Source organism: Pinus tabuliformis, chromosome 8, assembly GCF_031772625.1.
Source record: "Pinus tabuliformis cultivar Carrire ecotype Pingquan chromosome 8, CPIR1, whole genome shotgun sequence".
Lineage (NCBI taxonomy): Eukaryota > Viridiplantae > Streptophyta > Pinopsida > Pinales > Pinaceae > Pinus > Pinus tabuliformis.
The window spans coordinates 382,186,567-382,213,511 of record NC_142294.1 but is presented as its reverse complement, the minus strand read 5'-3'; the positions used below and the strand labels follow the sequence as shown (position 1 = coordinate 382,213,511).

The 26,945-nt window shown below is 40.8% G+C and overlaps 1 protein-coding gene across 1 annotated transcript in view; it reads right to left on the bottom strand.

Moving 5' to 3' along the window:
* Positions 1 to 26,945, bottom strand: part of MAP1D (methionine aminopeptidase 1D) — a 494,905-nt gene that overhangs the window by 159,702 nt on the left and 308,258 nt on the right. The gene's annotated exons all lie outside the window — the stretch shown is intronic.

Genomic DNA, 26,945 nt, shown 5'->3' with positions numbered 1-26,945 from the left:
GAGGATGTTGGGCAGGGAGGCCTAGCATCACCACAGGGACTGATGCTGGATGATCAGGGTGATACTTAGTGAGGAGTATTACTAGAGCACAGTCCTCGCTAAGAGGAAGTGCTGATTGGGGTAGCATCGAATGTGCTATAGCCACGAAAATTGGTGGAGAGGCTAAAGCACATGAGATCTCCAAGACCCAGAAATGGTTTGGGTAGAATCTAACCAGTTTGAGAGATATTAAAATAATTAATGTTTTTAATGGAGTTCCTAAGTCTAAACTTAGGAAAAATAAAATATTAATGGGTATTAATATAAAACACGGTTAGAATGGTCCAAAAGTCATGGATCAAGCCAAATCTAAACCTAGCCGCTTATTAGAGATTTAATATCAGTGTTGATGGACCAACAAGAAAAGTATAAGAGGAGGCTTGAGGCTCAGTTGGAGAACACACCAAGAGAGATCAAGAACTTGATTTTTTAGAGCAGGGTTTGCTAAGGAAATTGAGTGAGTGATCAAAGTTGCAGCTGAGGAGCAATGAATACACAGCAAAGAGGTAGAGTTAGTACTGGGAGGATCAGTGCAGAAGCCGGAGAGGCTAATGCAGAGCCCAAAGAGGCTGACTCTAGACCAGAGAGGTTGACGTTGGCCCAAAGAGGCTGACGCAGAGCCTCGAGGTAGTACTAGGAGAATTTTTGTGGGACGGACTGGGAGCTGTTGAGTCGGATAGGGTGATGCATCCCTGTCAGAGTGATGCAGAGAAGTAGAAGCTGCATTGTTGCTGTGGGATCATTCATCCAGTGATTTCGCCAGAATATCTGTCTCCGATTGAGAGGTACTATTGTCGAGGGCATTCTCTGTTGGGTGAGCCATTTCTGACACCCAGGTTATATTCTGAAACTGCATAATAATAAAACCCTCTGAATAGCTGCACCAATTTTCCCGCATTGGGTTTTTCTGGGGAAATTAGTCCAAAAATAATTATGTCACTTGTTTACTTTCAGTTGATGATCTGTAGATGTTGACACTGTACTTGTATTTATTTTCAGTATTTACATGGTAAATAACTTGTTAAGTAATTGAACAAGTTGGAAGAAATAAATCAGAGAGTACAGGAACAATTTCTAATGGGGTAAACTTAGAAATTCCAACATAACTCGGCTCCTCAAAACAAGAATTCTACCATCCAAACCATGCGCAAACAGACCTAGACTTGTCCCTCAAGTCTCGCCCCCTCCACAGATCAAAGTCGGCCCTCAACTATCGTAAGAGATCCTCCACGGCTCCTCTAATATTCGCTGAGATCTGCTCCTTAGATCTGCGACCCAAACAAAATTGTTCTCCTCCTAATGCGAGCTCCTATCTCTTATTTTCTTACCCTTGTGTTGCCTCAATGGATGTACAAGTGAATCTCCATCACCTTGTATTTATACACAATACAAGGGCTTCATCAATTCGACCAAGAGGGCTTGCCAACTGTCAGAAGGTCACTCAAACACTAAGCTGACCTTAACTTTGTGCCACAAGCCCACTTCAAAAATTCATATCTCTTCAACGACAACTCGGAATCAGACGATTCTCGATGCATTGGATTGGTCTCGTCGTCTACTATCATCCTCATCCATCACATGCCGCAATATTGTGACGGTTTTTGCCCAACAACATTGGTTTCAAAACCCCAGGTCTAGGTTTCAAGCCCACAAGGCCACTTGTGGAGCTCCTTCCTCCAAGCCCTTGATCTTCAAGGCTTGGAGTACCCCCGAAGCTACAAAAATCAACAAAAAGATCATCAATGATTTATCAACAGCCAATATTATTTTGATGAGGATCAAGCCAACTAGTCGTTTGTTGACCACTATGATTCAACGACCCCATAGAAGTACAACCCTTTTATGGCAAAAGGGATCCATCATGTTCGAGTATTCACGCCTTTCAGATTTCATCATCATCCAACAATTTTGTTAAAAATGTAAACCCATTCTACATGGTTATAATGTAAATGATCTTAGTAAAACCATCATGTATGTAACAATCTAGGTAAGCATAATATTCTAACAACGAATTCTACCTTAGGAGGTTTTTTGTCTCACTGATTTCATCTGTCTCTAAACACAAATGATCGACAAAGTTTTTCCCTCTAACCTCACCCCAAAGCTAGGTTGGATTTTGTCACTAAGATCTTAGGCGATTCCTACATTTAGATCGAGTCTATGTAAAAGTGATTTGGGAATAATCATAGCTAATTGGCTAGATTATTTTATTACAACTCACTTGGTCTACTAGATTATATTTTGTGTCGCGGAAATGGGTAAATGATGAGGGTCTATAATGAACAGGTTTTCCCCTTTCATGTATTAAAATGTAAAATCTTCATGTAAAAGATATTTAGTGCGTGGTCCCTCATAATTAGACATCATGGCAAAGTATTAGAAGGTTGGAAAAATAATTAATCCCTTCATAGATCAATTAATTAAATTTTCTAGCCAAGTAAATTTAAAAAATCCTAATCCAGAAATTTAATTAATTTTGTGTCCTAAGTAAAATTAAATTCTCCAATGGTGAAATTCGTGGCCCTCAGCCAAGGGAATATTGAGAAAATCAAGAAATTTTGGACCCTTAGACCTTGGTGATTAAGTCAAAGTCAATTTTTTTAGGAAATTAACTCAAAATAATTAATTTTGAGTTAAAGGGTTTGCTGAAGAATGGAATCCCTTCATTAAAGGGATCGTTTCTAGAGAGATGTTGCCAAATTGGAATAGGCTGTGGGGTGGCTTCATTCAAGAAGAGTTGTGAGACGAGGATCTTCATCCGAAGAAGAGGGCTTCAGATGATGACATGGCACTTGCAACACGAATGAAGGGTAAGAAAAAGAAGGACTTGAGTAAAGTCAAGTGTTTCAACTATGGTGAGATGGGTCAATTTTCATCGAGATGTCCGATGAAGAAGAAGGGAGATGATGAGAAGAAGAAAGGGAAGTAGGCCATCGGTGTTGCCACTTATGCTAAGATAAATGCTCTCACTAGGAGATTCCTCGGCCAAGGGAATATTGAGAAAATCAAGAAATTTTGGACCCTTAAACCTTGGTGATTAAGTCAAAGTCAAATTTTTGAGGAAATTAACTCAAAATAATTAATTTTGAGTTAATTAAAAATCAATTAAATAATAAATTCAATTTTCCTCAAAAATTAAATAATCTTGATGATGATGATTAAAGATTAGTTAAATCTTTATAAACGGTCGAGATTAATTTGAAAGAGATCAAGCCAACTAGTTGTTGGAGATTTTAAGTATAAATTAGAGGTCAGTGTCAGCGTCCTTTCGTCCGATCTCTGAATCATGTACTAAGCTCTCAGGCTCTCTTGTATACTTTTTCGAAATTAATGCAAAAAGTCTTTGGGGTTTCAATGTGATGTGGTGTTCCTCTTCACAAATTTATCATAACATTGTTTCAATTTCTGCTAAATGTTATGTAAAAACTATCAATCAATAGCTCTTTTAGAATAATATGAATACAGGTATCTTATTCAGTTTGTTGGATCTAGGGTAACATTCTTAATTTTGATCGAAGAAGCAGGTATCTCTATTTCTTCATAATTTCATAGTTGTTCTATTTCTCTACTTAGTTTGATAGTTGATCTAGTGTTTGCAGGAGATCTTTCAAGTTTTTGTTGAGTGTTTGGGGATAGTTCTCGGTTGGACTAGCCAACTCGCAGAGTATATTTTCTGACGAGCCTACTTTGCATAAGCTCTGGGACTTATCTTAAGATTAAATTGTTTTTTCTGCAAGGTGTTTTTGGGCTAGTACCTCTCCAAAATTTTCAAAATTTATTAAATATTTTGTGGAAAATTGATAGATGCTATTGAGAGCCTTAAATTATCAAATCCGAAAGCAAAGTTGGACTCATACTCCTCAGATCTTATAGATCTACCATCTCTGTGGATAGATCTGTAACTTTTTTTTTTTTGTTTTCTGGCTTGGGTTTTTGGGGTTTTATTTATTTTTTGTATATCTGGGTTTTGGGTGTTTTGTTTTTGTTTTTGCAAGTGCAGATCTAAAGGAAAATTTTATTTGAAACCCAGATCTAGCCCTTGGAGGGTAAGATCTGGCCTCAATACCATTTTGCAGGGACTTTTTTCAAAGCTTTTTTACAGTCTGAGGGTTTCAAAATTTACATCTGAGGACTTCATGAGATTTTCTGAGAGCAAATTTTAAAGCAGGAATATACTGGTTTACCATATAAATTTCTAGAATTTTTTAAATTTTTTTGGGCTACCATTTTCGGCTCTGTTTTTCTCCTCTCTGGAAAAATTTGAAATTTTATTGTCTCCTATGTTTTAGGGTTTCTCCTCATCTCTGCCCTTTTGTTGTCCCCTTTTCTTCTCCTCACAGCCCTCGCTCTCCCTCTATCCCTGCCATATTAGCGTCCTCCTTGCTGCCTGAGCTCTACTCTCTCCCGCAGTCTTTTGCTCCCCCACAGCTCTCTCCTTCGACCTGAGTTTCTTTATTTGCTGCTCTCTCCTCTATTCTGTTGCACGTTTCTCCCATGGATCTCTTCTCCTTGCCTTCACGCTCCATCCCTCATCACTGCTCGAATCTCTTCCCCTCTTATTGCCTGCAGGCTCCTTCCTCATCTATCTGTGTGCTTTCCTCTCCGCGTCCATTGCTTGCCTCGCTACCCGAGCTCCCTCGATGTAAGGCCTCCGGGAGATTGTGCGACAGGCGTCGGGCGAAGTCACCGTGCACGAGGGCACGGGCGGGCGCTCGGGCACGCGAGCACACAACGGGCGTACGACGGGCGCGCGACAAACGCAAGTGCGACGGTGCTGCGGAAGAAATGCGACGATACCGTGAACGAAATGCGACGAAAGGCAAAACACTTAGAAATACGACTAAGTGTGGAACGAAACTTATACGATGGTTATGAGAGCTTACAAGCCGACTTGTAAACAAGTCTTGTGTGCGCTTGTTGGTGGCTTTGGGTTTCAGCCCAGGGGCTGCACACCCCATGTAAACCCACGCTAGGATGGCTATATATGTGTGAGCCTTAGAGCTCATTTCAACAACGAATTCTCTCATCTCTTCTACGCATAGAGTCAAGGGGTAAACTAGAAGTGCGCAGAAATAAGTGGAGCTGCGTATATCTCATGCGCTCTACTTGGAGGTGCACTTGGAGGTTGTCTTGAGTCGGTCGAAGGGTGGGCAAGGTGTGCCCGGGGTTCGGTGGATGTGCAGATTTGTACAGGACTTGGAAAGGGTATCTAGGTGGCTCGGGTGAGCACCGCCCTTCGTGCAAGAGGTGCACATGTATTGTAAAGGCTAGTTGCCTGTTTTGTAAAAGAAACTAAGTATTGGCTTGGAGTCTGCCAAGCATTAATTGTATTGTATTATTGAAGAAAGACTGGTTATAATATATTGTCGGGCAGACTTGTTCGGGAGTTTCCCCTCCCCTTTATACTTGTTGCAATTGTTGATGTTCTTGTTATAATTGCTATGGATAATGAATGAGTATGGGCTTCATTAAGTATAAAGGATAATTGTATGTTTACTTGGTTGCGAAACACAAGCTAAGTAATGTTAATGTGAAAGTAGGCGTAGTCCATGAATGTTAGTATTGGTGAAAAGAAAGCGTTCGGTGGTGCCGCACCTCGCTATAAGCGGTTGAAAGACTACCGCAGGTGTAGGGGCGTGACAGTTGGTATCAGAGCAAGGTTTGCTCGTGACAGGTTGAAGCTTGTGAACAGGTTCAGGTGTTGAAGCATTGAAGCCGGTATACACTTGACAGGTGAGAACAAGACTTCGGTTTGAAGCTGTTGAGCAGGGTTGCTCGTGACAGGTGCTTGCAGGTGAAGGAAACCGTTTCACACAAGTGGAACAAGGGTTGGTTCTAATTGCAGGTGACTTGGTGAAGCTGTTGGATGGTCGAAACTAGATTGCAGAGGAGGAAGAAGCTGTTAGAGATGGCAGTCGAATCTCAGGCTGGGTCTAGTCACGTTGTGAAGGATACTACTATTGGGTTCATTGAAAAAGTGTTGGAAAAGATGGAGGATATGGAGACTTCTTGGGATAAGAAGATGGACTTGTTCGCTAAAGAACAAGAGGCCAATTTGAAGACGAAAGAAGAGCTCGATGAACTCCGAACACAACATGATGAACTCCGTACACAGTATGAGTACACTGATCTTATGTGTACACAACTTGACACTGATCTTATGTGTACACAACCTGAAGTAAGGGTCAAGGAGGTTGAAGAAGCAAGGGATCAGGGTCTTACGGAGATCGTGAACTTGAAGAAAACTCTTGACGAAGCCAAGGATGAGATCGTTGTGTTGAAGAAGGTCGTGAGGCATAACTCATGTGGAGGAGTGCCTCATGTGAAGGTCAAGGAACCGGAATCTTATGATGGCACAAGGAATGCAAAGACTCTTGGTAACTTTCTATGGGACATGGAGCAATACTTGGAACGGTTGGGTCTATCTGATGATGTGACAAAGGTCAAGGTAGCTACTCAGTTCTTAACAAAGGATGCTAAGATGTGGTGGCGAAGGAGGATAGATCAAATTGCCAATGGTAGTCCTAATGACATTACTTCGTGGGATGACATGAAGAAGGCTTTGCAGACTCATTTAAGTCCTCAGGATGAAACATGGGAAGCAAGGACGAAAATTAAGTACATAAAGCAGACCGGGAGCCTACAAGCATATCAACGGGAGTTTGCAAGTGCAGCTCTGGAACTTCCTGACATGGCGGAGAGGGACAAGGTGTTCAACTTCATTATTGGGTTGAAGCCTTGGGCACGCAATGAAGTGAAGAGGCAGAAGATTAGGACACTTGAGGAAGCTTTTGCCGCTGTTGACAGGTTGGTGGAGCATTATGATGAGACTTCTGATGATAGGAAGAAGTCCGATAAACCGAAAGATAAGAACAAGGAAGATGCTTCGAAATCAGATGATAGTTCGAAGACAAAGAAAGCCTTGAAGTGTTGGATATGTGCTGGACCACACACGGTGAAGAATTGTCCTTCTAAACCAAAGGTGGCTGCTATTGCACAATCTGATGTGAGGAATGAAGGTGCTTCTGTGGGGATGATGCAGATACTTGGTGCTTCTGCTACTACGGAGGTGGTCTCTAGGAGGGATCCTGAAAGGAACAAGTTGGAGTATGTTCGAATGAAGGTTGGAGGTGCTGATGTGCTCACTATGGTGGATAGTGGGGCTTCTCACAACTTCATGGGTGAAGATACTGCGAGAAGGATTGGGCTGAAATTTGTACCGGCAAAGGCACAAATGAAGATAGTGAATTCTCCTCCTATTGAGATTCTTGGTATAGCTGAGAGGGTGGACACTACACTTGGTGAATGGACAGGGAAGGTTGACTTCACTATAGTGCGGATTGATGACTATGAAGCTATATTAGGGATGGAATTCATGAAACAATTTGATGCTATGATTGTTCCACATTTGAAGAAGCTCTACATTTATGATGGAAGGGAAGATGTACCCATTGGTGTTCCAACCATTGGTGTGACAAGGCCTGATTGTAAATTAGGAGTGATGCAAATGGAGGATGAGAAAAGAATGGGAGACATGAGTAAGCGATTGTCTACTATTGAGGCAAAGCTTACCGAGCAGTCATTGGTCATTAGATCACTTTCAGATAGCATCTTGGATTTGTCAAGAAGGCTAGAGTTGGTTGAGGATGATGATGATGAGGAGGAGGTATATGTGAGGCCGGATGTCCAGAAGGAAGACCGGGTTGCTTATCTACAAAGGATGGAGATTGAGGATCCTGACAGATGGATTGAGTTGATTAGTGAGGGAGAGCCTTCAGGCTCTACTCCCTCTACATCTTCTTAGATGGATGGAGAAGATGGGGCTCATTGTTAGCTGCTCATGGCAGTGAGTCCTTAAGACATGTTGGGGCAGGTATGACTGATGGTGCAGGGATGGCTTGGCATCAAGCATCATGGCATGCTGCAGATAGATGGAGTTTCCATGGACCGAGCATGGATATGGAGATAGATTCTTGATGAGTCAAGGATGTGGCAGGATGTTTTGAGGAACAACTGATGATGGCATGAGGATGTTCACTCTCATAGTTTGAGCGTGACAGTTGGATTAGCTACCCAACTAGTTCAGACATGGGGTCGCGAAGTGTGCAGAGATGTGTTAGCATTTTGTTGGAATATCATGACAGAGGTTCACATGATGACACATGATGAGGTCGACACGGGATGTTGCAGTGGAGATTGTGGCAGAGGAGTCGATGATCATGGATCGAGATGATATCTGATGGAGAGCATACCGTTGAGGTGCATACCTTAGTATGGTGAGCTTGGTGGCAGTTGATCACTAAGTCGAGATATGATGGAGATGAGACTCTACATATGTTGCAAGGATGCTTGCCTTGTGTGGAGAGGTCGACATCATGGATGATGATAATCTTGGTGGATGGCTACCGGGATGGTATGTTGTCGAGGACGACAACGATTTCAGGTGGAGGAGGATGTAAGGCCTCCGGGAGATTGTGCGACAGGCGCCGGGCGAAGTCACCGTGCACGAGGGCGCGGGCGGGCGCGCAGGCACGCGACGAGCGCACGACGGGTGCGCGACAAACGCAAGTGCGACGGTGCTGCAGAAGAAATGCGACGATACCATGAACGAAATGCGACGAAAGGCAAAACGCTTAGAAATACGACTAAGTGTGGAACGAAACTTATACGATGGTTATGAGAGCTTACAAGCCGACTTGTAAACAAGTCTTGTGGGCGCTTGTTGGTGGCTTTGGGGGTCGGCCAAGGGGCTGCACACCCCATGTAAACCCACGCTAGGATGGCTATATATGTGTGAGCCTTAGAGCTCATTTCAACAACGAATTCTCTCATCTCTTCTACGCATAGAGTCAAGGGGTAAACTAGAAGTGCGCAGAAATAAGTGGAGCTGCGCATATCTCATGCGCTCTACTTGGAGGTGCACTTGGAGGTTGTCTTGAGTCGGTCGAAGGGTGGGCAAGGTGTGCCCGGGGTTCGGTGGATGTGCAGATTTGTGCAGGACTTGGTAAGGGTATCTAGGTGGCTCGGGTGAGCACCGCCCTTCGTGCAAGAGGTGCACATGTATTGTAAAGGCTGGTTGCATGTTTTGTAAAAGAAACTAAGTATTGGCTTGGAGTCTGCCAAGCATTACTTGTATTGTATTATTGAAGAAAGACTGGTTATAATATATTGTCGGGCAGAGTTGTTCGGGAGTTGCCCCTCCCCTTTATACTTGTTGCAATTGTTGATGTTCTTGTTATAATTGCTATGGATAATGAATGAGTATGGGCTTCATTAAGTATAAAGGATAATTGTATGTTTACTTGGTTGCAAAACACAAGCTAAGTAATGTTAATGTGAAAGTAGGCGTAGTCCATGAATGTTAATATTGGTGAAAAGAAAGCGTTCGGTGGTGCCGCACCTCGCTATAAGCGGCTGAAAGACTACCGCAGGTGTAGGGGCGTGACACTCGAGCTCTCTCCCTCGCTGCTCACCTGCGCACAGATCCATCCCTCATCCTCCCTCGGCCCTACAACTTCTCCTTCCAATTCGCCCATCTCCCTCATTGTCGTCGTTGAAGCCTGATGTCTTCTCCTTCCTTCACTTCACTGCCAGAGCTCCTCTCCCAACCCTCCGCCGTCAAACCTGCACAACCAAACAAATTCTCTTTTCTTTTTTCTTTCTTATGTTTTAGTTTGTTAGGGTTAGATGTTTCATGAAATAAATAATTCGATATTTTTGTTAGTTTGTTTGTTTCGTTTTTCTTTATGTTTGATTTTTTTTTTTTGAAAACTTAAAAAATTAAAAATCTTTTCATTTTAATTTTTGTGACATTTGATTTCCTTTAGATATCCATTTTTTTTGTGTGTTTTTATTTTTATTTTTTTTATTGATGATATTTTGATTTTGTTTGAAAATAAAATAAAATAAATCATTTCCAATTTTTATTTGTGAGTTTGATTTTTGAAAGATTTAAATCAAAAGAAAGCTTTGTGCCCACACATTAAAAATTTAAATTTTTATGTGGCCTTTGGCCCACTAAAAATTTAATTCATAAAGTCTTCTGATTTTTTTTCATTTGTCACATTAAAAACTTAATTAATTATTTGCCACATTAAATTTGTTTCATTAAACTTAGCACATTAAAAATTTTCCTAAGGAATAATTAAATTTTTAATCTAAAGTTCCTTCTTGGTGTCTTTTTGTGTTAGGGGTAAAATTTAAAGGGAAAATTTTGTGGTATTAACATTTTTAATTTCTCTATAGTCAAATGTTTAATATTTTTAAAATCATCTCTAAAGATTGACTATAGGAAATTAACAATTTTTTTCTAGATTTGGGCCATTTAATGAAAAATCATTTTAAATTCTGAAATTGTTAAGTGTTGTAGCATCTAAATTCCATAGTTCTTCATGGTATTTAACTTTTCGAAATTTAATTGCTAGAATATTTGCATGTTGAGGTTTTGAGCATTGATGGCATCTATTGAGCTTGATCGTCATATTAATTGCTTGAATTATTTGATGTTTATTGCATGTTAAATATTTTGAGTAATTATTAAAGTACTCTATCATAGAATTGTGATAAATTGCATATCTTTTGTTTCCTAAGCTGAGTATTTTTGTTGGCATTGATATTAAATTGTGAAGAAGTTTTGGTCCTCTTTGAGCTATAACTGTATCAAAAAGATTTGAAGTAAGCTTATGGTATAATTGTAATATTTTAAGGGGTTCATTTTTCAGCATTTATCTAGTAAAGTAATCATTTTGGTGATTAAGGGCTTTTGTAACATAAACGCTTCTAATTCTCAAATCTAACCTCATCTCATCTTCTAATCATATCGTGCATTTGCATATTAAGTTAGTTTTGCATAGCTAAAATTTACTTACAAGCATAAGCTTGGTCAATAGAGAGATGGGTACCCATCCATCTTTGCTTGAAAAGCCTGCTTGTAATAGTACCTAAAACAGTGACCTTGCAGTCATCAAAACCACAACTCTCTGCAACGCCGGAGGCACCGGGGTATGTTAGATCTTCAGGAGAGGTATTGTTAATAACACTTTAGTGTGCTTCACCTTATCTTCTCCCCGTCAATTACTACGAAATCAGGCTCAATATAGAAAGGATTGAAGGGTTTAAACTTATATAGGCATTTAACTAAAATTTACCAAGATTCCTGCATCTCACATTAGCTTTAGGATTTGCATTTCATATAAGATAGTTATTCATCCAAGCAGTAGTCGCTAATCAATTACTTGGTCTTAATTTCCCTAGCAATATCGTTGACTCCATAAGGCACTAGTATCAATCATGTAAATTTAATCAAATCCTATAAGTCTTGCTAAATCTTAATCAAGTACTTTGTCGCTTCACTATGTCTCCCGAACTGGCTGGTTCCCATCTAGTTCTTCTTCATTCCATTTTCCTAGGGTCTACCCCCCTCAGCCTGCTGTAGGGAGACAGCTTAAACAGAGAGAATGGGGATCAAGGTGACATCCCCCGGTTTGAGCCATTGTTGCGGTGCCTAGACGTTTTGTGTGACAACACCATTATTTTTTCACTTTAAGGATTTATCTATAAATTAGAGTCATTTATCTCAAAAGCCATCTGATGCTTGACTGAGAAATTGCTGCAAAAAAAATTGATGTAACACAATTGTCTTGCTAGGAACGTGTATCTGAATCATAATAAAGACTTTGAGGTGCAGTTCAAGGTGTTCAGTGTTCGTTGATTTGTGGTATATGTTGGGTACAGGTTTTATTATATTGTGGTGATTAATGTTAAAAATTATTTTTCATTAGATGGGGATAAAGTCATTCTACTGATAGATTTTGAGTTTATCTTAGATGATTTGATTTGCCATATGTCTAACAAATTTTCTTGAGAAATATATAGAGTGTTTGCAAGTTCCCTAGTCCTTGGTCTCCAAGTTCACAAACTATGGGCATGAACCGACTTTGTTTGGACTCCAAATATTTATGTGGTTGATTTAACTTCGCTAAGGCTATAGTGTGCATTAATTTTCCAAAGTATTATTAGTCATTTATCAAAGAAAAGCTCCATAAAAAATTATTTCTCCAAAAATTCTTTCAAGCATTGTATATTTGAAAAATAATTATGTATATTATTTTTGCTAATTGGGGTTTTGGGGTTTTAAGATTTTTGTATATATTGGGTTTTTGGGTATTTGTAAATATATTTGTGCAGGTGAGATCAAGTGGAGAAAGCCAGAATGAAGCTATATCTAGGCCCTTGAGGATAAGATCTAGTTTCAAAAAAAATTTGCAGGGCCAGCATTTGAAAAAATTGAGCCAAATTGTAGATCTGAAGGAAATAAATTTTTCTAAAGTTGGAGTTTCATTTTTCAGTCCTCCTCGGCCCAGATCTAGCCCTCCCAAGGCCAGCGTTGGCCTCTATTCCCCCAACATCAATCCCTTTGGGGCTTCCTCTACCTCCTTTGCCCTTCGCTCTCCCTTCCTTAGCCTTTTTTGACCCCTTTTCAGCCCTCTCTAGCTTCTTTTCCCAAGCCACTAGCTTTTCTTGAGCGTTTAGGCCTCTCCTAGCCCTAATTTGACCCTTATCCATTTCTGAAGTTTACAGCACTGAATACTTGGTGGGTTTTGCGGGAGAAAGTTGTTCAAAGTTAGTGTTTTTAGGTGCAAAATCATTGAAGAAATTTTTTTCAACGTGGCAAGTTCATCTTTAAGTCCTTGGGCCTAAGGTTTTCTCTTTAAACCCTAAATTTATCCCTATTTTGTTATCATTGTAAATTTATTTTCATAACAGTGATATAAGTTCCCTAATAACATATCTAATTGGTCAAAACCTAAGTCACAGGACACGTCCTCCAGGGTCCCGTGTCCCGTATTTTACGTATTGGACACGAAAACGGCCCTAATACGTGTTGAATACAGTTTTTATCGTCCTGTAAAATGGAATACGTATTCGTCGGTTTTCATCGTGTCCTGAATTTGGAAAACGCGTATTTCGTTGGTAGAAAATGTTGCCTACATAAGCTGCAATTTTTTTTTAAAGAAACAAATAATTTTTGAGTGGGGCAGCTTAATGATCAAGTCTAGACCCTAGTATTGATATGCTATTCATGGTAATGTTAAATTCTTAAAGTAAAAGTGACATTCTCCTTAATCTTCATTTTCATCCTTTTACTTAAATTTTTAACATTACCATGAAATGACTCGGGATGTTTGAGAGTGGTTCCAGCCTCATTGGATTTCATATGGAGAAAGTAGAATTTTAGATTTCATTCAAAATGCAGCAGACTTATCAGTTTTTCAGGATTTCAGGATTGGGAGATTGTAATGTTTCCAAGTGACACCACCTGCCCGGGCTACCCCTACCACCAGTAGAGGACGTGGTCTACCTCCTATAGCTCCTACTTCTAGTTCTTCAGCTTCTAGAGCATAGCAACCTCCACTGCCAACTCCACCAGCACCAGCATCTACATCTAGAGGGAAAGGGAAAGCTGTGGCATTTTCTTGCAAGAGGGGCAGAGGAAATCAATAGGATTAGACTTTAGTTATTTTCTTATGTGCTTGTAAGTTGTACATGAACAATGAACATTGAATATTCAAGAATCAAGACCAAGCATATCACATTCTAATTTCTAAATAGTAAATTTTGATTCTATTTATTTTTTTAAAGTGAACTATGAACTTTGAGAAGTAATTATATTTTAATTTGATTAGATAAGCTGCAACCTGCAATTTAATATGGATAAAAAACTATATTTCGGTATATATATATATATATATATATATATATATTATTAAATATATATAAAACGTGTCCCCCGTGTCCTGTTTCTAGGTCGCTGCGTTTCGTATTGAATACTCGTATTTACGTGTCCTCCGTGTCTAGTGTCCTCGTGTCATGTGACTTAGGTCAAAACACTTTAAAATTGCATAATAAAAATTCCTAAATTTTTGGCCACTTGGGCATTGCATATTTAGCCTACATCTAATTTTTAGCTTGCTGGAATTTCTCTGCATAACTGAATAATGAGATATGATATTTTATTTTCTAAATATCACACCTAAGAGGGCTCAAAATTTCAAATTTTCAGTTTTAGGAAATGTTTCCAAATTTTAGGTTTGATTTTGCACTTATTATAGCATCAATAGCTCACTGATTTTCTGATCTACTTACAGTTGTAATAAGTTATTTCAGATCTGATATGTCACTGAATATTGCATCTTAAAGTTGGGCATTTCATTGACCATCCTTGGTTATCATAGGCTTGTTGTTTCTTGGGTCTACATTGGTTTACTCACTGCTACCAGAAGTTTCTTACTGCTGTCATATCATTCACGTATTTCTCGCTAAGGGTCATCGGAACATAAATTGCACAAGTGCTTTCATGGTTTTACATTCTTGTTGCTAGTATTGATATTGTGGGAGTAGCTAACATTGTGTTTTCCTCGTGAGTTTATGTGTTATAAACTTCATACTTCACATCTAATAAGCTCACTCACATATCTAAGCATCTCTATTCTAATCTTGTTAATAAGCTAGGACATTTTGACATTGAGATCTAATTGACATTTTGGTTGAAGCAGTGGTCTAGTAATCCAAGCTTATAATCTTGTGCTAAATCTTGAGAGGCTTTGGTGATTTTATTGTCTATCTTGAATAATTGGCATCTTGTGGATTTGATATTGGCATTGTTTAAGAGCATAATCTTTGGCATTTATCTTGTTAAAGTACCTTGGAATATCTCTAATTGTCTCAAGTAATCATTGGTGTATTGGATAAGTTGCTTGATTTAGTGATCACATTAGCACTTTGTTAATTTTGGTATGTTCTATGCTTAGAGCAATTTACTTCAATTTTCCACATTAGCTCAATGACAATATTCAGATTAGCAATCACATCAACATGATAGTAAAGTGCAGATAGAACATAAACATAAACATCAAAAGACAAGAGGACACAAGATGTGGCGCCAACCAGGGACAAACCCCAATGTGGGTAAACCCTTCATCAATTCTTTTTATATTCTTCAATAGTTCAATAGAGAGAGAGATAGTACAAATACATTTGAAGTCAACACTTTGACTTGCCAAAATAAGAGATCAGACATCAAAGGTCTTTCATCATGAAGATGACACGATAGTTCAAATGACAAGGACTACAGATCTGAACTCAGGTGAAGGCACACTTATCAATCCTCATACTTCAACTGATTCTCCAAGGTGATTCCATCACCATGCTACATCCATCACCATGTTGCATCCAACCATGCTACATCCATCATCATGCATCCAAGTTGTTAGATAACTAAGCCCTTCAAGGGATGCAGTCCACCTAGGAGAGTCTCTCCTAATCCATGCTTCCATCTGAACTCAAAGCAAACTGTAATATTGCCTTGGAATGGCCTTAGCTGCTTATTATGGCTTGCAGCCTAGCAAATTAGCTAGCTGTAGTTGTAGACTCCTTCAACATGCCTAAACAAGATCCTAAATAGCAGCATTACGCTCTGTCTTCTAATCTAGTGACTGTTGCTCCCAAACGTACCTTATCCATGCCTTCGAACAGCATATTTCACACGTTACAGGGATTTCCATGTTGCTCCCTTACGCTGAAATATGTCTCCTTTATGTTGTTGCTAGGCTTCCTTTGCAACGTATAGAAGCTCCCTTAGATAGTTCTAGATGTGACAGCGGATTAGGGCACCTTCAAGTCTGAGATTAGGGCCTCTTCTAGGCCTCCTTACTGTGGCTTAGGACATCGTATGAGTAGCATATAGAAGACCTGTCCTAGATGCATATATACATCCTCCTTGACTGCGGCTAGGTGATTTCTTCATGACTCCTTCAGGAAAACGTTTAGGGCACTTAAGGACAGCGTGTTGATTAGGCCTCCCTTGCCAGCGTTTAGACCTCCTTTATGCAGTGTATAGAATTCTTCATAAGCTTTCGGTTAGGGCACATTATGACAGCGGATAGCGCACCAACTGAACTACACCTAGGGCATCTCCTTACCTACGTTAAAGCCTTTCCTAGGACTGCATAGGAGCCTCCTTTAGGACAACATAGGTTCCTCTCTTCAATGTGATAATCATCCCCCATGTGTGCATCTATAGAGTTGGCTTCATTGACTGTAATTTAGGGCAGCATAGGTACTCCTTGAATACCCTTTCTCCTCCACATCTAGGGATTCTCCCTGACTATAATTAGGGCTCTCCATGGCCGCGTATAAGATTTTCTCCCAAAGACAGCGTATTCTCTTAGAGAATTCTCCTTCCACCGAAACCCAATCAAGTGGAGAGGAGCAAATCACAAGAGGTGTGATTAAAATGACTTGCAAGCCACCTCTATTTATAGTGCAACGTTGAGAATAGCAGGGGGTAATTTAGTCGTTGGTCGACCTTGACGAATTGTCACATAACACAAATAAATTGATATCTCCATGAATATATATCGAAAACGGATGATCTTTAGATCAATCCTACACCTCGCGAAGAGAGGAATCAAAGAAAAATATCAGCTGCCATGAATAAGATGACCCACATGGAGTTTGGCCCTAGTTGCCAATTTTAACACTCCCTCTCAACTAGGGAGAACTCCATATGCTAATCCATCTGCTAGTCCGTACTATGTCTGCCATCAATGTCGTGCACTGCTCTGCTCTACTGAACTATGAAGAAGAAGAAGTGATCAAGAATGTATCATACCATCCTCTACTGACCCGAAGTCATTCCCACATAAAAGAGAGTGTCTCATACCACTCTTACTGACCCGAAATCAGTTCAAAATAGAGAGCGTGTATCATACCACTCTTACTGATATGAAATCAATTCCAAATAAAGAGCGTGTATCATACCACTCTTACTTATCCGAAATCAATTCCAAATAAACATAGTGTATCATACCACTCTTACTAGCCTAGTTCCAATTGATCCCAGATCAACATCATCCTAGCATAGGGAGTACGGTAGTTACACAATTCGTCCATCGGTACTACTATGGTTCCTATTCTCATTTCCCTACTCATTGGCCAGATGAGAGGTACTTCGCATGAGTCCCAAACTACACAGGTAAGATGTCTCAGCAGGCGAAGGATGAACCACTCATCCTGCCTACATGTCACCAGGGGTATCCCACAGGAAGGTTGAACCACTCACCCTGTACACAACAAATCACTAAGGGAAGGCTGAACCACTCACCCTATGATTGTATCTCGGCAGGAGAAGGATGAACCACTCATCCTGCCTACATAGCAAACCACTAAGGGAAGGCTAAACCACTCACCCTATGGTTGCTCATCGCTCCAAGAAGTACCCCCAAGCCCTCACGGAGCTCCCAGAACTCAATGTCCATATTATAATGGATCTTCAGGAGAGAGTCTCTTCACGACATCTAGTTGTTCTCGGAAAGTCAAGAAATTGACCTTTCCTAAGGGCTTCATCTGAATATCGACGACCTGCACATCAGTCCCAGAGTGATGGAGCCTTCTTGCTCCCCGTTGTACCATATCCCAGATAAAGTTGTACTTGACGTCTATAGGCTTGGAGCAATCATAGAACACAAGATTCCTCAACAATCGAATCCCACTCTGGTTGTTACAGAAGATCACGTGTCCAAACAGCTCACTGAAGGGCTTCTTCAACCAAGCAACTTCACAAGAAGTGATACTCGCAGCTATGCATTCGGCCTCAGCGATGCTCAAAGCAACTGACTTCTGCTTCCGACTCATCCAGGAATCGAAGCACAACCCAAAGAGAACCAGCACCCAGAAGTGCTCTTGCGATCCTCCATATTGCCTACCCAATCTGCATTAGAATAATCATGTAGCCTCACAACTCCAACAATGTACCACAGTCCATGAGTGATTGTGCCCCGAAGATATCTCAGATTCTTGGCACCAATCCAATGCGAGTGATGAGGCTAGGCCATATGTTGGCTCAATATGCTAACTGCAAAATAAATATCCAGACAGGAGTTCACCAAGAACATCAATGCTACTATGAGTAGATAAAACTCAGAGGCATTTCCCAAATCATATCTAGCAGCACTACCGCATAACTTCTTAAAATTAGGCTCCATCGAGGTAGTCACAGGATTGCAGTTCACCATTCCAAATCTGGGATCCAACTCCCTCTTACTTTTGCAAATGAGAGGGTCTGCACCTGCCAGAACGAGGTCTTCCTCATAAGGTACCAGTATGAGAGGTCTATCATCCACAACCTTAAAGCAATGGTTTGCATCGGCTTCACTCCTAATGAATCTCAGCTTCATCAAATAGCTAGCAATCCTCTCATACCAAGATCGGGGTTCCTGCATCAAATTATAGAGAGCTTTCTTCAACCTGCATACATGAGATCCCGATCATGAATCTCAAACCCCTCGAGTTGATCCACATCTGTGGTCTTGCTATTACATGAGGGGAATGGTCTCCTTGTAGGATTTCCTTCGGTACATCTCGAACATGTACCTTCATGCTCTTCTTAAATTCAGGCATCCCCGTCACCATCTATCTCACATCAGGTAGGCCCCCACAATGAAGATGGGCAGACCTCTGGTGCCATAGAAGAGATGTGACACACGACATGGTCTCTATTGGACTTCCTGCAACTTGATACAAATTTCCAAGCATGAACCCATGAGTAAAAGCATCTTGAAAATTCCTTTTTTTCAAACAAGTACCTTTCCATCGATGAATGCCACCTTGAAACCTTTGACTTCCATTTTCGAAATGGACACCAAGTTCTTCTTTAGATCAAGTACATAAAGAACTTCTTGTAAATGAATCGTGCTACCATCATTAATTGAAGGGTAGCATTCCCTACATCCTTTCCAGGACAGAAAGCATCGTCTCCAAGAATAATCTCCAAGCTTGTTTCCTTCTCTATCATATTAGAGAAAGCTTCCTTGAATCCAATGAAGTGCCTTGAGGCACCACTATCAACTTTCCCAACGAGTCCGGTGGAGAGGGCCGACATAAGATAATACTCAAAAAAACCATTTGATTCTTCATACCTGAAGTTTCTTACTTTCCTTGAAGAGTCAGTCATTTCCTTGATGACCTGCATTCCTTTTTCCTTTGCCATTGTACCTGTCATTCCTCCCATCATTGAAGATGCCCCTGGAATGATTGTTATCACCATCAAGTGATGTGTCCCTTCTATTCGGACACTCCTTCGGATAATGGCCAAACTCATTGCAAGCAAGGCACCTGCCTTTCCTTCCACCCTTAGTGTACTTGATCTTTATAGCAGCTGGTGCATTTGATGGAGGCAAAGGCATTTTACCCTTCACGTAATCCATCACTTCTTGCTCTTTCAATGTCAGATTTAGAGACATCTTCCATCCATGACAGACCTTTTACGGAGCTTGACTTCAGCCGGGAAGAGGGATGAGAAACCCATTGAGCCTTTGACCTTGTCCAACTATCTTCATTGATTGCTCTTTCACTCTTGTTTGGGCTTTATCTTCGCCTCAACTCTAATACCATGTTAATTTTGGTATGTTCTATGCTTAGAGCAATTTACTTCAATTTTTCACATTAGCTCAATGACAATATTCGAATTAGCAATCACATCAGCATGATAGTAAAGTGCAGATATAACATAAACATAAACATCTAAAGACAAGCCAAGACAAGAGGACAAAAGATGCGGCGCCAGCCAGGGACAAACCCCAAATGTGGAGAAACCCTTGATCAATTCTTATTATATTCTTCAATAGTTTAGTAGAGAGAGATAGTACAAATACATTTGAAGTCAACACTTTGACTAGCCAAAATAAGAGATCAGACATTAGATATCTTTCATCATGAAGATGACACGATAGTTCAGATGACAAGTACTACAGATTTGAACTCAGGTGAAAGCACACTTATCAGTCCTCATGCTTCAACTGATTCTCCAAGGTGATTCCATCACCATGCTGCATCCAACCATGCTGCATCCAACCATGTTGCATCCATCATCATGCATCCAAGTTGTTATATAACTAAGCCCTTCAAGGGCTTCAACCCACCTTGGAGAGTCTCTTAATCCATGCTGCCATCTGAACTCAAAGCAAACTGTAATACTGCCTTGGAACAGCCTTAGCTGCTTGTTATGGCTTGGGGCCTAGCAAAGCAGCTAGTTGTAGTTATAAACTCCTTCAACGTGCCTAAACAAGATCCTAAATAGCAGCATTGCCCTCTATCTTCTAATCTAGTGACTGCTACTCCCAAACGTACCTTATCAATGCCTTAGAACAGCAGTATTTAACACGTTGTTACAGGGATTTCCATGTTGCTCCTTTACGCTGATATATGTCTCCTTTATGTTGCGGCTAGGCTTCCTTTGCAATGTATAGAAGCTCCCTTTGATAGTTGTAGATGTGACAGCGGATAATGGCTAGTTGTGAAAACGGATTAGGGCTAGTTGTGATAGTGGATTAGGGCACCTTCAAGTCTGAGATTAGGGCCTCTTATAGGCCTCCTTACTGCGGCTTAGGACAGCGTATGAGTAGCATATAGAAGGCATGTCCTAGCTACATATATACATCCTCCTTAATTGTGGCTAGGGGGTTTCTTCATGACTCCTTCAAGACAACGTTTAGGGCACTTAAGGACAGTGTTCGATTAGGTCTCCCTTGCCAGTGTTTAGACCTCCTTTATGCACCGTATAGGATTCTTCATAAGCCTGCGGCTAGGGCACACTATGGCAGCGGATAGGGCACCAACTAAACTGCACCTAGGCCATCTCCTTACCTGCGTTAAAGCCTTTCCTAGGACTGCATAGCAGCCTCCTTTAGGACAACATAGGTGCCTCTCTTCAATGTGATAATCATCCTCCATGACTATGTCTATAGGGCTGGCTTCATTGACTATAATTTAGGGCAGCATAGGTACTCATAGAAGACCCTTTCTCCTCCACGTCTAGGGCTTCTCCCTGACTGTAATTAGGGTTCTCCATGGAAGCGTATAAGATCTTCTCCCAAAGACAGCGTATTCTCTTAGAGACTTCTCCTTCCACCAAAACCTAAACAAGTGGAGAAGAGGAGATCACAATAGGTGTGTCTAAAATGACTTGGAAGCGACCTCTATTTATAGTGCAACGTTGAGAATAGATGGGGGTAATTTGGTTGTTGGTCGACCTTGACGAATTGTCACATAACACAAATAAATTCATATCTCTATGAATACATATCGGAATCGGATGATATTTAGATCAATCCTACACCTCTCGACGAGAGGAATCCAAGAAAAATATAAGTTGCCATGAAAAAGATGACCCACATGGAGTTTGGCCCTAGTTGCCAATTTTAACACACTTTAAAAGTTGGCACTTTCTCAGTTGTAAGATTGCATTTGATTTACAAGTACCTTTGTCTTTTAAGATTCATCAATAACTTAAAAGTGCTCAAACAAATCTTAGCCCAAAAATCCCACTCATAATCGTTGCATAAGCATTATAGGCTTAGCTTGCATTAAAAACTTACCTCCAAGCATAAGCTTGGTTGATAGACTCCTAGGACAATTCCTTCTCATCTAGGTTGAGGGATTCAGCCATTCTTAATGGTTAACTCAGTGACCCTGCAGTCGTAAGAGCCACAGTCTCTGCAGCGTCGGAGGCACTAGGTGGTTGGAACACGGGGGGAGGTATCGTTAATCAAGCCTTTGCTTGCTTCCCATTGGCTTCCATACCACAACCTACTTTGAAGACTGTTCTCAAAACAATTAAGGGAAAGGTTCCATTTAGACTAGGCATATAATCTAAAACTAACCAAGATCCTTGCAACACACCTAGATTTTAGCACTTACACTTCATATAGGTTAGTTATTCATCTAAGCAGCAGTTGTCCATTCGGTTATTTGGTTATAATTTATAATAAGCAAGAATTTTGACTCCACAAGGCACTAATCTCAATTCTAAACTTAATTAGATTCTTAAGTCTTGCTAAATTTTTACCAAGTAGCTGGGCCACTCAACTTTGTCTCCCGGGCAAGTTGGTCCTATTACCACTCAAACTAGCAGGGGACCTAAAAGGGGTTCCTAAGAGGGCAAATGCTATGTTAAGGGCAACGAGGGAGGCTTAGGCCATTGTCACCACAGCTAAGTCTCCCTGCTCTTTACGAACTTTCACCGATGGGAGGAGTCTCGGTAGTATAGGGATCAGTTGTGAAGTATATTTCAATGGATAGGTGGAAAGTGACCCTGGAAACCCTTTCCCAGGGATGGAGTGAAGAATGGAACTTGCTTGCTCTTTAAGCAAAGGAATGGTCCTCCTGGGGTAAGGGGTGAGGATTGAAGGGTTGACAGAGAAGGAATAGCCTTATAGACGATGTTCTCAATCCCTATAATCCTTGGGAAACTTGGATTCCCAAATGTTCCTTGAAAAATAATCTTTATTGAGAAGTGGAACCACACGAGGCCAAGTGGCCCGAATCCAGGTTCGGGGATGGAATGTAGCAACAAATGATGTTCCTATCCTGGAGAAGGTGAAAGGAAAGGACCGAACAAGAATATTTATTTCAAAAGGTTGAATTGATCCTGTTGAGGTCTAGCCTTGGGGATGCCTAGGCAAAATTCGATCCTAGAGGTAGGGCTAGGGATTCTCGGATATTCCACTATTAGAATTGCCTTAAATTTGGAGGAGAGGGAGGGGACCCACCAACACAATAGCCTGTAGGAGATCGAAATTTTTCCTTGGGTCAATTCCCGGGAAATTGATGCCCTAGGTGACCTAATGGACCTAGACTTAGGGGAAAAGGGTAAAAAGAGGCTTAAAATGATCACCCTTTTTGAGGGATCAGTGCCTAATTCACTTGGGAATATGTAGTAAAGGATGATGATCAGTAAGAACTTGGCTTCTTGATCAAGGAGGCCTGGAAAGTCAACTTCATACAATGTTGAGAGAAAAAAAGAAAGTGACCTTCAAGCATTTATACTTCAAGGCAAATGATGCAAGCTTCTCGAGATGAATAAATCTCTAGGACATTTCATTCATATAACATTGGCCCATATATTAAATTATCTAAAACATGCTCAATTCCACATTTCAATAATGTAGCAACTAGCCCTAATTTTAGCAGTATGCAGCAACAAGAATAATAGCATTAAAATTTACTTACAACGTTATCGAGTATATCCAACTAGCATTTCGTTTGCTTAATAAAGCTCCAAGACAAGAGAAATAGCCCAAATCAACACATCAAAATTCATTCATCTCCAAAAAATATGCACAAAGGAAAAAGTGAGAAAATTTCTATGATTAGAGAGATCCCAAGTCAATTGATAATACAAATGAGTGTATCTAACATCAATATAGCCTCCTAAGGAGTTTGAATTAACATATGGGCCTACATTAGCCCCTAATGATAAATAATGTGCAAATAAAACCCCTACGTGTGACAAGCCCACCAAACTAGCTCATAAGTGTAAAAATAAGCCTTACAAGGCGCTAAATAATAATATGTACATGTCGTAAAGCCCTCCAAAGACTCAATAATATCCTTAAGTGCCATAATGAGGAATAAATTCCTCGAAATATCATGGACAAGAGGGTGGCCCCTTGTTCTCCAAGTAGTAGACCTGTGGTGCTCCCATTTGTTATGAGGGCTCATAGATGAACCTATGGGTCTCCATATCAATCGGTATGCCTGTAGATCTTCTACGAGGGTCCAAGTGGTGCTATGAATGTTGCCATGACATCGTAAAAGTCCTGGGACACCTGTCAAAAGGCGGGGCTCCTATGGGGGCTTGTTGGGCATAATGTACCAAGCATATCATCATCATCCCAAAAGTGGATCGCTAGTAATCTCTGAGTATCCATGAAGATCCATGGAGGGTTGTCTGCTGCTGTGGAGGCATATGGCTCTCTATGCACACCCTACATGTGCCAATGTAGACCTCTGGGGTTAGGATCCCATATAGGGAAACCAAACCCAAATGTAAACCACCTGTAATCTTGCATAAGATCCAATGCGTACCCTAGGCTTCCAATACAACCAGTCATTAAAATAATCGGGTAAAAGAGCTTACAAATCATGGATAAGAACGAGGGCACTTCATAATGGCATGTCTTTCCATAGTGGGATTTGGCATGTGCTAGTGTCTCCAGGCTCCAAAGTGCGGTTAGCCAAGTACCTTATTAGGTGGTTTTAACCTTTAAAGGGAATTGTATGTCCAAGGTACATCCCTCTAATGGGGGTGGCAAGTGACAAATAAGTGGAATGAAATAGGTAATGATAGAGGCAATCCTGGGCCACATGGTGGGGTATTGGGGTAGCTAGATAAGGGGAAGCCCACACCTAGGTATGTAATGTGTAGGAGGGAGCAATCGTGGTACATGAGGTGCCCCAACCTTGATTTTTCCACCCTTCTTTATATGCTTTTTTCCTTTTATGAATTTTCTTTAATTAATTGCTCGGGGCTTAAAGGACAAGAGCATGATGTATAAGATATAGCAGTGATTACTCTCTTTTAGGTAGGGTGGTTCATTGTCCTCTAGCGGTTAGGACAATCATGGGTTTCTGAATGATAGAGGAGGCTCATCTAAGGCCTATGGAACCAGAGTGATGGCCATGGATTGGGGTAGAGCTCACGCAATGGATTTTGCCCACGTGCTAATTATTTTGTCTTGACCATCTTTTGCATTTTTTGGTACAATTCCCTGCTAAATGTGGCCAATTATGCTTTTCACTTTTTCTTTAAATTTCTTCAACCTCTGGGGCATCATTCTAGGGTTGCCCCAAGGTGGGGGCAAGGGGATAGGGAGACTAGCCCTATCTGGACGCAGAATGGGAATGTGGACCCAGGATGGGAAAAAAGATCAATGGGGGTGTAGTGAGTGGAAAGGGAATAATAAGTGCAACTAAAGGAGTGGGACCACGCACCCAAAGTTGGCGATTCCCAAGTAGTACCACCCTAGAACCAAATGGTCAATAAAGGAGATTCTGCGGGACTAAGATCCAAGGGTAACAACCAAAAGAGATCAAGGGGACAAGAGCACAAACTAAGTCCACTCTTTCCGCCAAATCCCCCCATCAATCCATACCCAAAAGTATCCATGATAAGTAAACCCAATACTCAATTACCAAATGACAAGACATACCTTTATATTCGAAAGGCCCACCTTCAAACATACGACCAATATAGGTGGGTGAAGGACCACATGGCTGGCTTAGGTGGCAAAGAAATGGCACAACGAGCTAGTAGGAGGCATCAAGGAGCTATTGGTTGTTGGTTGGGGTTCATCATGGAGAAAAATTTCTCCTGGGAATATCACCCACAAAGTGAAGGGAAATAGATCCCCAACTTGCTTTCCATCTCCTCACTTCCATAGGGACTACTCCCCATAGCCTGTTGCTGGGAGACAACTAGAATGGAGTGGGCGGGGATTAGAGTGACAGCCCCGCCCTGAGTCATTGTCGCGGTGCCTGTACAATCTAAGCAACAACAAGGCTGAAGCAAGCTCAACGCGTATGGTATGCCAGGATCGATGGATATCTTCATGGTTTGGGCTTCATCAAGAGTGAGGAAGACTCCAACTTGTAATATGTACTTGTTGAGGCTGACTCACTCATCTTGGTACTTTATGTGCATGATCTCTTCTTAACAGGATCAAAGAATCTCATAGTTATTGATTTTTCTAGAATAACATAAACTAGAGCAATTTTCTTCAAAGATAACTTAATTCCATATAGCCTTCAATATCATCAAGCAGTTATAAATAAGAAAAATTCAACCATTAATATCTTCAAAGATAACTTAATTCCATATAGCCTTCAATATCATCAAGCAGTTATAAATAAGAAAAATTCAACCATTAACAATAGAGAAGCAGTAGAGATCACAATAAAACAGTAAGACGAGACAACAAAATTTTGGTCAATGACCAAGGCAAAACCAAAACGGGGAAACCCAACAACCTTCCCCTATGAGAGAATGTCCAATTCAATCCAATTTGTACATCAAAATAGCATATCTTTGACAAGATCACATAGACAAATACTGACTAGCAAGATGACCTCCCACAAGTGCCAAGCCAGCCCTCTAATATCCAATACAAAGGTCGCATCAGTTCTTCACTTCAGCCACAGCAAATAGTGCCACATACCTTCGCATATCCACAGAGATATAATGCCTCAGGACTGCATGGTTCCAAAGAGACATCATGCCTGAGATCTACATGATTCCATAGATATGTCATGCTTTAGATCTATAAGGTTCCATAGAGCCAAAGTCCCTCAAATCTGCACTGTTCCATAGTGACTAAGTGTCTCATATCCGCATTGTTTTGATAGAGCCGAAGTGTCTCAGATCTGCATTGTTCCACGAAGCCAAAGTGCCTAAAATCCGCACTGTTCCACAAAGTCAAAGTGTGTCTTGGAGGAGAGCAAATAAACTCTATTTATAGTGATTCGTCCATGCGAATAGGTGTGTCTCTTGGGCAGGCTAACTTAATATTGGAGGGGCCGACTTAAGCACTTATGGGGTAAATAAATTCAATTTATCTCCTTTTATTTTATTGATGAAAATATCGACTGTAGCTACCAATTTCCAACAATAGGGATGTGCAAGGAGGATCTTGCTTCGAAATTCGAGATGAAGGACATCGGCTCGATGCACTACTTTTTGGGATTGGTGTTGTGGCAATAGCCAGGAGAGATGTTCCTTGGACAAGGAAAGTATGCAGCTGAGATCTTGAGGAGGTTCAGGATGGACGATTGCAGGCCGATGTCTACACTGATGATCACTAACTTGAAGAAGCTAGGTGTTTCTGAAGGCAAGTTGGTGGATCCCACACTGTATACATAACTGATAGGTTCCTTGATGTATTTGGTCAACACTAAGCCAGATATATGTTTAGTTGTTAACACACTTAGCCAGTTCATGATGCAACCAAGACAAGTTTATTGGGTGTCAACGAAGCATGTGTTGAAGTACCTACGAGGTACGATAGACTTTG